At 35.8% G+C, this 14,848-nt stretch overlaps 1 protein-coding gene across 1 annotated transcript in view; it reads left to right on the forward strand.

The window, feature by feature from the left end:
* LOC123865941 (mucin-17-like) overlaps positions 1-14,848 on the forward strand; it is a 126,585-nt gene that overhangs the window by 47,173 nt on the left and 64,564 nt on the right. The window lies entirely within an intron of this gene.

A 14,848-nucleotide genomic window follows, 5' to 3' on the forward strand; every position in this document is an offset into this window, starting at 1 on the left:
TAGTTTTGCAATTGCAAATCAATGATACTGTAGGTACGATTGGTCTAACCTTGATTAGCTTTAAAGGTCAGAAACGGCAACTGCTCTCAGTGTTTACGTAAAAACAGTAATCTATTAATAATTACCTCAATATACTTCCAGTTATATAATAAACAAACTGATTAGATTAAATTCTGATAGCGAATAGTTCTTACCTATTAAGTAGGTAGGTACGTCTTATAAGACTAATGCTACTACATAGTTTTTACATCAATTATCTGTTTGACTAATAATTTATTAGAACCAATAATAATCTATACGCACAAAACCATGCCGTGACTGAGTGACAGACAACGTACCTATAGCCTAAACCTTTGGACCGTGATCGTACCCTGAAAATTTACTTCTTTCAAAATTTAAATATACTTATGCGTTCGAGTAGCTATTCTAGGTCTTTATATAAATGTAATAAATTGCAATCTTACAGTTCTTATAACAACTTTATTTTTTAAAGCGTATTGAAAAGTGCAGCGATTGAGGACCTATCAGTTTTAAGACAACGACAACGAATGTGATAGGTATTTGTAATTCTTTGGTCACACGCGACACTTTGGTTGAACAAACCCAGAACATAATTGGACATGCATGATGGAGCCACTAAATTATTGTGTCAATTCATGTATATAAATTCCATTCATACGATCATCTAGTCTCTGTTTGTATACGTATTTTTGCTCAATTTTTTAACGCCCGACCCAAAAAGTGGGGTGTTATAAGTTTGACCTGTGTATCTGTCTGTGGCATCGTAGCTCCTAAACGAATGAACCGACTTTAGTGTTTTTTGTTTGAAAGGTCTCTTCATCGAGAGTGTTCTTAGCTATAATCACAGGCTATAATCGAAGAAAATCGGTTCAGCCATTTGAAAGTTATCAGCTTTTATTCGAAACGATTCATTGGAAGCAGGCGGCACGGCGCATGAGCGTAGCATCTGGAAGTCCCTATAACAAACCTACCTATGTCCGGCAGAGGAGGTCTATCGTTGATAATGATGATGATACTTTATTAGCTTCGCTCGTATATAAACAAATAAGCAAACATTAGAGCCATTGTTTCGATTTATGCATTTACTTTGTTCTACTAATATTCAACTATTGATATTCGGCGCTGCTGTAGAATAAAACCAAGCAAAATTAGATTATTGCCAGTAAAAATCAATAAAAATCGCTTATATTTTAATAGTTATTTATAATTCCTAAATTACCCACAACCAGCACTTTAATACCAATCTATTTACTTCCTAGATAATTTTAACCGGTCTTTATTACGGAGGATACTATAAAAATGTGGTGGGCGAAACCTAAGGTGGTATTTCTATGATTACAACTTCCTGTATGGCTAGTTTCAATACACATAAATTTTCGTTGTCATTTAAACTATGTACGTAATAAATTATTATTATAAAAAATCAAAACTTCACTTTAGAATTATACTAAAGCCGTACAGGAAATGAAAATAGTTTATGAAACTGCCAAGTCAGTGCTCTATTAATAAAATCAAATTATTTTGTAGCAACTAAGCCAAGTTGCAGCTGCCTACAAAATAAGTTTAACTTATTCATGTGAGCACGTTAGTTCGCGCGAATAATTTAAAAGTGCTTAAGCATTTGCCAACTTTAACAGCCTGCTCGGGCTTTATGGAAGTAATATTATGCCTTGTTAATTGTACAGGCACCTACCTACCTTAGAACATTGTACACCGAGACTCTACTTTTTAGGATTCAGTACCCAAAGGGTGCCAAACTGCTAACACCTTCAACTTCCACACGCCGCGGTCTTGAGCTGCCTATATCTGGTGGCTTCCTGCGACCCTGCTACAAATTATTTTGTAGCAACTAAGGTTGAAAATTTTGCTGACACAATATAGTTAACATGTAAAGTCTAGTAAGTGCTCAAAGCAAAATTGTATATATATATACCTATGCCTAATATTTTCTCAGCTAAGGGGAGGTCGAAAGTGGCTTGAAATAGTTTGTGTAATATACACACTGCCGGTGCGCTGCCGTTCTTATTATAGAACTTTGCTGGACACACTAGCGTATGTCTTGATTAGTATTATACTTGCCTTATCTTCACACAGGAGGTCTTAAAAGGAGTTTTCCGTCTTCATACGGGTAGTCTTAAAAGGAGTTTTCTTCCAGCGCGCTCCATATAAACGAAGTTTAATTCACCATTCGAAGTTCGAACTCAATGGAAGTAGACACGTTCTAGAAACGAATATTTGTGTTTTTCATTTCCTCAAAAATCAAATTCAATTCAAAGTTAAACAGGCTCAATACAAAAACATAAATTTTTAAAACTCGTGTTAGTTTAAAGCTTGATGATTTTATGGAAATCTCTCAATTCACAGACACGTGATTTTGGTTTCTAGAGCGTGTCTATTCACGTAATATTCAAATGAGAATTAAACTCCATTTGAAGAATACTCCTGTTAAATAGTTGACCTACTAAGATTACTTTCTCTCAACGAAAATAATTAAAATAAGTTTTTTTTTGCAGGTAACTACGAGTTATTTACAGTTATTGAATTACGATAAGGTACGTATTAGCTTGGCTCAAACTCAAATTTTATTATTTATCGTTATAGCGGCAAAAAATACACATTCTGTGAAAATTTCAAGTCTCTACCTATCAGGTCTTTACCTGTCAGGTTCACGAGACACAGCCCCCTGACAGACAGACGGACGGACGGACAAACGGAGTCTTAGTAATAAGGTTCGGGTACCGAACCTTAAAAAGTAAAAACTTACCATATAAGTAGGTTTCCGGAAAATATTATCTCACTAACATCTTTAGTTACTGACCTGAATTCTACATAACCCTCTCACCGTGGCAAGTAGGTATTTCATGAATTTCTCTATACAGACAATGTACGTAGAGTCACGGTACATGATCATGTCACATTGCTATAAGGGTCGAGGCACATTGGCGACATACAGCATTTTGTGAAAATCAAAAAAAAAACAGCCCTACTGTTATCCACACACACAAATCGTGTGTGGCCGGTGTTCCAGTAGTAGTACATAATTAAATTAGTTCACTTCCATGGAGTGTCGAGGTTGTGCACACTCTGATACAAGAGAACCATGTTCTGAAAATGTCAAATCTTAATTGGTATTTCAACCAGTAACGACCGACGAACGGCGATGTTATTAACTCGTAGGTGTATATTGGAAAGGACAAAAACTTGCTTAACTTGATTGATATATGCGACTCTTGGTGCTGGGCTATAAAACAATGGTTTGTAAGACGCTCAGTTTAGTAAAGGCGCCACAATGTTGCTTGAAAAACGTGAATTATAGTTTTGTCGTATATGATTTAAATAAATGTACCAAATTATTGGTACCATAAACTCAATTCCAAATTACTCTGATGGTACGCGTCGGCCCTAAGTTAAAGAGAAAGAACCTACATGTAAAATCTCGGATTTTTAAATTCAGCGGTGGATATATTACCTACCAGTCAGTTAGTTTATGTTTTTATATATTGTGTAGATGTATAAATACTTTCGACGGTATATTCCAATAAATTTCCCAGTTGCTTAAATCCGCGTAAAATCCACCGGTATAAGTAGTTACTTAAGTTTAGTACCGAGTTACGTTTTGCGAAAGACCAATCTGGGTAAGTCATGAAAGTTGAGCAAGACAAACTAAACGAGAAATAAAATTATACTTACCGGCGACGTCATCAATTTTATGAATTAATTAGGAAATGTAACATTCTGCACAGATATCAATGAAATAGTAAATCTGTTGCGTTTGAAATGAATGCGTCCAACTTCCTGGTTCCACATGTAGGTAATGTTCTACTCTACTGACGCGAGCATCCACTGTGATGACAGCAAATGATCGCGTTTCTTTCAAATAGGAAATGACATGGGCCATACATAGGAGTTCAACCTTTTGATTCAGTTATGGACTAAAGGCTGGGACACACCAAGCGCGTATGCAGCACGTAAGCGTAGACGTAGCGCGTACCATGACGTTGTAATGTATGGAACTGTATGAGATATGGCATACCGCTTGCGTGACGTGAACGTTCGCGTAGACGTAATGCGTGCTGTCATGTCTATGGATTCACGCGCGTCACTACGCGCGTGGTCACGTGTACGTGCTTGGTGTGAATCGGCCTTAAGATTCCGCGAGGGCTAGGCCTACTTACCTACCTAACAAGTAAAATGGTGTAAAAAAGGTGTAAATTTTTTACATTGCCAGACAGTATCGTGGCAATTCCCTGGCGTGCCCCAGCCACACACCCTTAAACTTTAACAATTTATTAAACTTTATTATTACCTACTTGTTTTATAATAATTAGTTTTTTGTTTGGTCGATTCGGTCGAAGTAGGTAGAGCTATGCAATAGTAATATATTAAATTAGTATCACCTTCGAAATCAATGTTTTACGAAGAATAATTTAAGTGCTAATCTAACCTTGCTGCTAGATCTACTATTTTATGAAGGTATTCAAATGTTTACTAGAAATATTTGTGATACTATCTGAAGTAAATAAAAATGCTAATTTCAATGTACTTATTAAGTTTGTGTAAGTATTTGCTGAGCTTAGTTAAAAATAATGACATCGTAGCGTCCGCGCCCGCGCCGCGTCGGCCAATATTTGCGCAAAGGCATAAAAAGGCCTCCTCTGAAATTTAGGCCACAGTCTAACGCGTTGGATAAGTACGGATTGGCAGACTTCACACATCTTTGAGAATAATATGGTTTTCCTCAGGTTGTTTGATATTATTTAATTGCTAAAACGCACTTAACTCCGAAAATTATACTGCTTATTTAATTACACAACTTTTTTCTATGTAAGTCACTTAAATCATAAAAAAATGGCATATTATGTGCCTACTAACTTATGTCCGCGAATTCATCCGCGTTAACTACACTTTCAGACCCTTATTTTATTCCTTTAGAGGTTTATTTTTCAAAAATAATTTCTTAGCGGATGTCTACGTCATAATAGCGGCATGTACGAGTATATGCTACGAGCTGTGCATGCCAAACAGCCAGAACGGTCCAGTAGTTTGAGCTATGATTTATAGATCAGTGAGTCAAATTTTCCTTTTATATTTTCAGATTATAATATAAATAAATCAACAATAAAACAGATAAAAATATAACACCAATAAAAAATAACTTTAACTTACTTGAGGTTATTCAAGGCGGACTTTATGTCTGTGTTTATTTTTTAACCCCCGACCCAAAAAGAGGGGTGTTATAAGTTTGACGTGTGTATCTGTGTATCTGTGTATCTGTGTATCTGTGTATCTGTGTATCTGTGTATCTGTGTATCTGTGTATCTGTGTATCTGTGTATCTGTCTGTGGCCTCGTAGCGCCTAAACGAATGAACCGATTTTAATTTAGTTTTTTTTGTTTGAAAGGTGGCTTGATCGAGAGTGTTCTTAGCTATAATCCAAAAAAATTGGTTCAGCCGTTTGGAAGTTATCAGCTCTTTTCTGGTTTTCTTATTACTCTTATCCCAGGACCACCAGAGGTTACGTATTTTCTGACACAAGAAATATGAACAATTGAGTAGTGTTAGTAAGTACTAAGAAAGCATGCCTAGCCTACGTGCTAGCTTGCTTAGACGGCCAATTTTCAGGTATCTGATAATCAAGGTACATAAAACCATTACTTACCTCACGTAAATTCTCCAAACTGATTTTTACGTATATTTTAGGCAATATCCTTAAAAATATGTCGCCAATACTCCCAGACACTTCCCGCTTCGGCCGTACTGCTTTGCAGACGCTTTAAAGCTCCCAAAATAAGTAATTACTTAACTGCACGTAAATTCTGATGCTCCATTTTTATATATGTCCACCAGACAACTATTTTAAAACCTTTTACAAGAAGACAGACAGATCCAGAGGGCCAATCATCCCCTAAATTCAATTTTAATGCCTCTGTGGGTTTGAGCGCGAGGGCATCATTATCTACGCGCATGAGATTGAGTAAGACATGTATTAGGATATATATTGACTTCTCTCTCACTCTCTTATAGTTTACTTATGTCAATTAATTATTAATATTAAAAAAAATCAGCTAAAAATTAAAAAAATTGGAGAATTTACGTGAGGTAAGTAATGTTTTTATGTACCTTGATTACCTGATACCTGAAAATTGGCCGTCTAAGCAAGCTAGCAGGTCTGTAGGCATGCGTTCTTAGTACATACTAACACTACTCAATCGTCCACATTTCGTTCGTCAGAAAATACGTGACGGCTGGTGGCCCTGGGATCTTTCACTATTGTAACAGAGGTTCATAATATTATGTCAATTGGCAAATGTCAAGCTGTCAAGATGGACGTTGCCTAGATACATAATTATTTATTTGAAAATAATGTTTTGAAAAACTCCGATACTTTGGATCGTAGGCGCGGAGTTTCTAATTTATAAAATATTATAATCACAGTTAAAGCGAGAAAACATCAATTCAATTATAATATCCAACAGTCAACCAAAGGCCACGAACAATCAACCCAAACCCAAACCATAGTCAAACAATTTTTAGGGTTCAGTAGGTATCTGTAGAAAAAAAAAGTAGCCTCGACTGTTGTAGTCGCGTAGGTGTGCATGGCACCATTAAATATCGTAGGAGGCGATGACTCTCCGCGCGGCTGAGGTTCCCGCATCATAGTCGCTTTGTCGCGCAGGTTTGGATGATGCATTAGGCGCACCTTCTTTTCATTTTATCTGCTTGAACTCAGCTTATTTACATTGACAAAATACGTTTAAAATTCATCATCATCAGGATCAACCCATCGCCGGCTCACTACTGAGCACAAGTCTCCTCTCAGAATGAGAAGCTACCACACTGGCCAAGCACGTATTAGCACACCTCACGCACCTTTGAGGGAGCATTATGGCCAACTCTTAAGCATGCAGGTTTCCTGACGGTGTTTTCCTTCACCACTTCGTTGTCTGTCTGTGTGTCATCTTTCAAGAGAATCAAAACTTATATATTGGGTACTTCCCGTTTACGTAGAATCATGAAAGGCAGGTAGCAATATCTTATAGCCCAAGCACTCTACTCCTGTGGCCCAAGTAAAGTGAAAAATCCGACAACTGCATTGTCATTACATAAAAAAAACTTGTACGGAACTCTTCATGTGTGAGGCAGACTCGCACTTGACCGGTTTTTGAAAGTTATGTCAAATAAAATTTGACCTGCAATAACAAACAAAATGAAATACAAGCCACTTTATTCCTTATTTCATCGGGTGAAAGTCGATTTCAATTTAATCGTAGGTATATCTTGAAAAGCGTACTATTATACGACTACGTAAAATGGGTACATTTTTAAAGCAACGACATGTTAGAAACAGATATTTCGTTTTGGTCGTGTTAAACTATGTGAGTCATTCAGATAATTCTTGATTTAGTGATGTTCGGTCAAAAATATTTCATGGAACGTATAATTAACATAACATTGATGTTACTTTTGAAAAGATATTAGCTGCCTTATTGGATTTATATTATTATAGAAATTGGGTTTTAGAATGGCACAAATAAACGGTAATTTATGAATAAAAGTTTAAAAAGCGTGAAATAATATTAAATTAAAAATTTAAAAAACCCCCGACACATAAACCTCTAAAAAGTAAAAAAATAATAGGTAAGTATGTATGGGCCCTTTAAGAATAGTATAAATAGTAAAGTTTTTATCCAAGCGTTCGTTGCGTCGGGGGACCGCTAAAGACTTCTTTCTACAACAGATGACTTTCATAGTTTACGATAGGTAGCGGTCCCCTGGCGCAATGAGCGCTTGGATAAAAACTTTACTATTTATACTATTCTTAAAGGGCCCATACATACTTACCTATTATTTTTTTACTTTTTAGAGGTTTATGTGTCGGGGGTTTTTTAAATTTTTAATTTAATATTATTATCACCAGTTAAGCAAGAGTCATATTAAATGCCACTCTACATATGATGTGACATATATAATTCAGATGAACTATAGATTAAAGCGAATCGCCTCACTTTTCCTGTTGGCATAAAAACTAGAACAAGGTAGTCTAGATGGTATACAAAGGCCTACCCAGTACAGACTTGGTATTTTTGGTATGTTAACATGGCGCAATATATAAAGTCTTTCGACTTTGTTTGAAATGAATAGGTAACTTCGTTTATATTTTTGTAAAAAGTTAATTTAATTTTTTTTATTCCATTACTAGCGGATATCCAGCGTGTGCTATTTACACATTACATAAAAAAATTACCTGAGGCATTTTTTATTGGTGTAAAACGATCTTCGCATTATTGCCTTTCTAATGAAAGGAATAAATCGAAAAAATCTGGAGAGAATATATTGAAATTGAAAGCAGTCACTGGAAAAAGTTTCCATAAACATTTTAATACTTATGGGAACACAGGCGAAGATGGGGTGAGCCAGCTATATAACTATTTATTATGTTTGCTTTAATACCGTGCTAGAAAGCTCATAAAAACAGGTAAAAAAAATAAAACCAGACCAATTCAAGAGTGCCTGAGTCATAAACCTCTGGCGACATTTACATTGTTTCATGTTAAATAATAAATATTGATCTCACAATTCTCTAGAGGCTAGATTAAATTACCAACTAGGTACAAACTGACCAGGAGCTTTCAATTCTACACATTGAAGGGTGCTTCCACATTTGTTCGGTCCGACACGGTCCGATACGTACTTGTAGCGCACGCTCCAAAAAAACGTTTGCACTGCATTAATCAATCAATATATTTGTGCACGTTAATATATCTAGTTGAGTTAATTCTCCTGGCTGTAATTCTGTCAGGAGCCATGATGCCGTCTGGAAACCGATAAGAGGTAGGTATGGATTTAATAAAACTGCCATACACTTTCCAAGTTAGCCTACTTCCATCTTAGATCATGACTAACCACCAGGTAAGGTCGCAGTTAAAGACTACCAGCTTGTAATGGTATAAACAAAAAGAAGCTGGTATTTTATTACTCAGCTAGATATAGCTCTCTTATAGCGTTTTCCACACGCGACGGTCTTGCGCCACCTGAATCCAGCAACTCGACTCGTTTGATGTTGTTTGCCCACCTAGTGGGAAGTCTTTCAACGCTACGCTTTTCGAGATCGCCATTCTAAGACATTGGAACCACAACGTCTATCAATTTTTGGAACTATGTGGCCTACCCATTGTCATTTCAGCTTCAAAATCCATTGAGCTATGTCAATTAACCATGGTTCTCCTATGAATCTCCTCATTTCTGATTTGATTACGTTGGGAAACTCCAAGCAAAGCTCTCTCCGTCGCCCGCTGAGCCTGCTTATGCTAGGGGGGTATACCCGAGCCCTAATATAAATACCGAAAGTAGTGCTAACCCGAATGTGTGTGGAAACACCCGAAGTAGTCTATATTTTAACCTTTGAAGTACAAAGTAGCGGTCTGCCAGTGTGGTATGATCGGGCTTGTTTTCATCGGCTTCAAATTCCCTTGACATTTTCATAATTGATACACTTTTAACGCACATTCGGATTTAAATACCATCGCTTTTAATTTAATCTAAAATCTGTATTCATAGTCATTCAATAAAATTAATACAGGTGAACTACTACATTTTCTTTGCATAATTAACTACATGGACAAAAAAATGTAATAACATCAAAACAAGGAAGAGTTTTAAATTTTAAATTATAGATATTGTTTTTTTTTTTACTACAAGATAATATTCCCCAATATCCTCCAACTAAGCGTAAAGCTTGTGCTAGGAGTAGGTACGACATGCAATGGGTGGGGTTTAACCTTTTGAATTTCAGTCCACTTCTTCAACCGTTAGCTATGGAGCCTCTATAGTTAAATAAATAAATAAAATAAATAAAAGTTTATTTAGCTCAACAGAACGTACAAGACTGCAAAAAAATATATATATACTAGCTGACGCCCGCGACTTCGTCCGCGTGGTTTTAGGTTTTTCGAAATCCCGTGGGAACTCTTTGGTTTTCCGGGATAAAAAGTAGCCTATGTACTAATCCAGGATATTATCTATCTCCATTCCGAATTTCAGCCAAATCCGTCCAGTAGTTTTTGCGTGAAAGAGTAACAAACATACACACACACACACACACACACATACAAACTTTCGCCTTTATAATATTATTAAGTGTGACAGAGATGTTAAAAGCTACAAAATTAATACTAAACTTAAAACTATGAGAAAAAAACTAAAAACAAAGACGTCCTTTGTAAGCTAAAGGGGCTACTGACAGCATAATGCTGCAGTATTTGACTATTGTAGCGTTGATTTTCAGTCAGAAACGTAGCCGTAGTTCGATAATAGTTCGATAGTGAGTCTTAAATGCAATAGTTGAAACTTACAATTTACAGTTGACCTAAGCTAAGCCTAACGTGAGAATTTTAGAAATAGCTCTGATTGGCGACCGCTAATCTAAATACAATACACATAGGTTACTAGTATTTGCACATAGGTACGAATACATAGAACTTTCAAATAAACAAGGTCATTTTTTCAATTTTATTTTTAACCCCCGACCCAAAAAGAGGGGTGTTATAAGTTTGACGTGTGTATCTGTGTATCTGTTTGTGGCATCGTAGCGCCTAAACGAATGAACCGATTTTAATTTAGTTTTTTTTTGTTTGAAAGGTGGTTATAAATAAAAAAGGTATTATGTACCGATTTATTAGTTCCAAATTTATTTATTTGCAATTCCTAGCATTCGTTGATGCCACTGAAAATACTAGGTATGCCCCTATGTTTATAAATCATCGCGGTATTTTTTTAAATATTACATTTTTGATAATTATTATTATTGATCGTAAAACTATATTTACATATCCGTTTCTATTAAATAACATAAATGAGAGTAATCTAAAAATAAACACATCAATTAATCAAAATATTAATTTTGGCTATAAAACGCGATAAAAATCTATGGCAACTACTTAAGTAAATTAATCATTTTGATTTGTCGCAGCCACTTACGATTACTTAATTACCCAAACATGTACGGATAGTGTAACAAGTTGGGATACTGACGTCGAATGAATACCTCCAGTGATCTTTTGCGAGGACAACCTCTTTTTGCTGCCATCGGCATCGGCACCTTTTCAGAAGCTTTGACATTGATTTGATTTACATGCGAAGTCGTTTGCTGCTTTTCAACCGACTTTAAAAAAAGATTCTGATGAACTGAGAACCTCATTTTTTTCGAAGTCAGTTAAAAATACGTTTTTTTCTTCAATCTCTCTCTCTCTCTCTCTGCGACCTAGTTCTCATTGTTGAGGGCTGTCACCCCTTTTTAAACATTTTTTTTATGATGACGAATCGCTTATATATAAAGCGCAAGTCCGCCCACATGTGGAGCACTGCTCTCACCTATGGGCTGTACAAACTTCTTCCATTATTTTGATCGGATCCAAAGGCGGGCTGTTCAACTTGTTGGACGATCCCAAACTAACGGACTCGTTGGAAAGTCTGGAGCACCGCAGAGATGTAAGCTCTTTTTGCGTGTTCTATCTTTGCCTTTCTGAAGAGTAGTTTGACCTAATTCCACCTTCCTTTTTCTACAACCGTACCGCACGCCATCGCAAGCAATTTCACCCTCACCACCTAGGAGCCTGTTGCACTTCGACCGCCCGTTGTGGCAGATTCTTTTTTCCACGCACATGCAAACTGTGGAATCAACTTCCTTCTGCGGTATTTCAATTAGATTTAAACATGGGGCGGACAAAGGGGCGGACCAACAAATTCCTGAAAGGCTGGCATGTTCATGGGCGGCGGTAATCACTTAACATCAGGTGATCAGGAGGATAAAAAAAAGTGTAGGTACCGACTGAATAGTAATATCGGTATTATTAATGCGGGAAGTACCCACTGCTTACGATTATTACCACAAGTGTCAGAACAAGTGATCTTTACCGAGGACAACCTCTTCTTTTTGCCCACCTTCTCCGTATCGATTGATCCAAATCATAATGACTCCAATGATTTAACTACTGACTTCCTTCTATCAAGGTTTGTTTTTAATCACGGAATTTTTGGTAACTGAATACATATTTAATTTTAAGGAAACTGTTGAGTACAACTTTTGATAAAGTTTTTATGAAAATAATATAATATTAGGCCTATACAGGAAACATAACATTTATTATTATTGAAATGCACCTCTGAAATTAATGATTTCTTTTATTTTAGCCCCAAATCCAAATGTCAAGAGCGTTTACTTAATTTTTAATAAATCTGTTAGTTCTTTTTAAGCGACTTCCAAAAAGAAAGAGTTTCTCAATTCAGTGCGCTTTTTTCTTGCTTATTCTACTTACTTATTTTTCTTGATTGTTTATAATTATACCAACAGTTTTTACTCGGTATACAGTAATTAAATAAAAAGGACAAATGATAACAATCAAACAGTTTATATTTTCTTATTTTAGAAAAAAAATCTCTAGTCTCTCTTTTCTCTCTTGATCTCTTCCCCAGAACGTGGGTAAGAAGAATAGTTAAAAGTATCAGTTCTTTTCTAGTTATTACTGTAACCTTCACTTGTCGGGGGTGTTATACTTAAATTTTTAATTTACACTTGTTCATTATTGGTAACTTATATTAGGAAAATTTCGAACTTAGCTCCATAATGTGCTTTAGTGTATGTAGATACTTCTTTACTTCGATTGTAGTTACATGTTTGCTTCAAATATTTTGTTTCTCAGAAAACTTTTTTATATCCTTAAGTTCTGGGTAAATTATCTAAACGTATATCAATATATCTCTAAGCCCGTGTCTGCCAGTTTAATGCACAGTAACTAAATAGTATATAATCATTGGTATGGCACATTCAGTCTATTTATTGGCGTAGGTAGGTAGCTACCTAGATTTACATTGTCGATACTAATCAATGTAGTTTGAAATAGGCTCGTTGTATTGAAGCATGGCCTCTATGCCTATTACCTACACAGTGCGTCATTAACTGATCATTTTAAGCCTACAATCACCAATTATCTAGTTGTATGACAGGACGCTCACTTCTACTACTGTAGTTACACCTTCTAAGTTCTATAGGTAGGCATAGGTAAAGGTTTCGAGATGATTTTATTTTTTACTAGATATTACTCGTGACTTGGGTAATCCACGTGGATTTATGGTTTTATAAATCACTCATTATCATTTATAATTGTTACGGGCAACGTGATTAATTGGGCATTATTAATAAGGACCGGCCATTATTAATAATGCCCAAGAGCGATGGGCAAAGTGATTAATTTATCACTTTGACCGGCCATTATTAATAATGCCCGACGGCCCGTGGTCCATGTAATAAGTCAGTGTTTGAGATAGCTTGAATTTATCACTTGGACCGGGCAGTATGAATAATTCCCTACTTGTAGCCGGGCAATGTGATAAATTGGACCGCGGCCGTTGGCAGGGGCGCGTATATGCTTTTGCATTGTACAAAGTATAAAATGTCTAAGGCTGTTTAGCACTGAATGTCATTGTAACATCTTTTTAACATTTGTAATATTATAATAATAACAATACTAAGGCTAACTAGTTATCTTGTGGCGTCACAAAGGTATGATATTGTTATTTCTGCGGCCGGCGTTAGGTTTCGAATGACACACTAAGCTAACCTTACGGATAATTTTCTTTAATTGAGATAATTAGAGCGTAAACTATGTAATTAATCGTTTTATGGCCATATTAATATACTAGATAATAGATATACTGATAATATCTTATTATTAATGGATAATCTATCTTAATGTTTAAACTAGCGTGAGTGATGTACCGGCTATATTCACGTATTTAGTCGATGTAAGCCCGACTAGTTTCAAACCCATCCGGGGTCCTTTTTCATAGGGACTCGGCTCGCTGCGCCGACGTGTACATTCTATACTTAAAAAAATAAATTCACACAACAGCCCAAAAAAGTTAATGTTTTCAGGATTCATGTATGTATGTGGGTTTTTATTCCACCATAACTTTGCCATAACCGATTTGTATGTTAGGGGTGTATCATTAGAATCCTTATATCATCTCGAGTGACGATTCTATAGTGATGGACACGGGCTATAAGTACATATAAATACATTTTTAAGAAATCGCCTCTCAATCCGAGTAAATCCCCCATTCATATACCTACAATTCATTGCAAGGTAAAGTCATTTATTATAATTGTAACGCATTGTACGTACTTAAATGACCTTGATATAGCCATAACAATATTGGGATCATCAAGTGAACTTTATGCCAACCTGGATTTTCAACGGTCGCAAAACTTGCTTTTCTTTCATCTTGTATCTTTATATGGCCATATACTCTGTATGGCATGTAGTTATTATTTATTGCCGAGATGAGAAATGGTATGTAATTAGCCACTTTTTTACGCGTCATCATTTCTGCTGAATTATTTGTGTAGGACATTTAAAATGTTTTGACCTTTTAGGGCTTAATGTGAATGTAGTAATTTGTAACTGCTTTGTTACGTTATGAAGATGCAATTCAAAAGTTTTGGATGATAAATGATTTAATATAGGCAAAATGATAACCTTACAAGTTTGTTGTATATGACAATACCACATCAAAATTTGATGTGGTTTTCAACTTGAATATTATTAAAAGCAATAATATTAAAATTAAAATTATTAAAAAAAAAATTAAAAGTAAGTAATAATTTATAACTAGCGACCATTCGCGCCTTCGCTTCCGTGGGAATTTAGAAAAATCCGGCCTCATTTCTTGTCTATTAGAAATGGAACCTCGAGCAAAGAGTTTAGGGTGGGCGTTGATGAGTCAGCAATAGGTGAGTCAAGACTTTTCTGACTTTTCTCTTTATTGTAAT

This window comes from Maniola jurtina, chromosome 6 (assembly GCF_905333055.1).
Source record: "Maniola jurtina chromosome 6, ilManJurt1.1, whole genome shotgun sequence".
NCBI lineage: Eukaryota > Metazoa > Arthropoda > Insecta > Lepidoptera > Nymphalidae > Maniola > Maniola jurtina.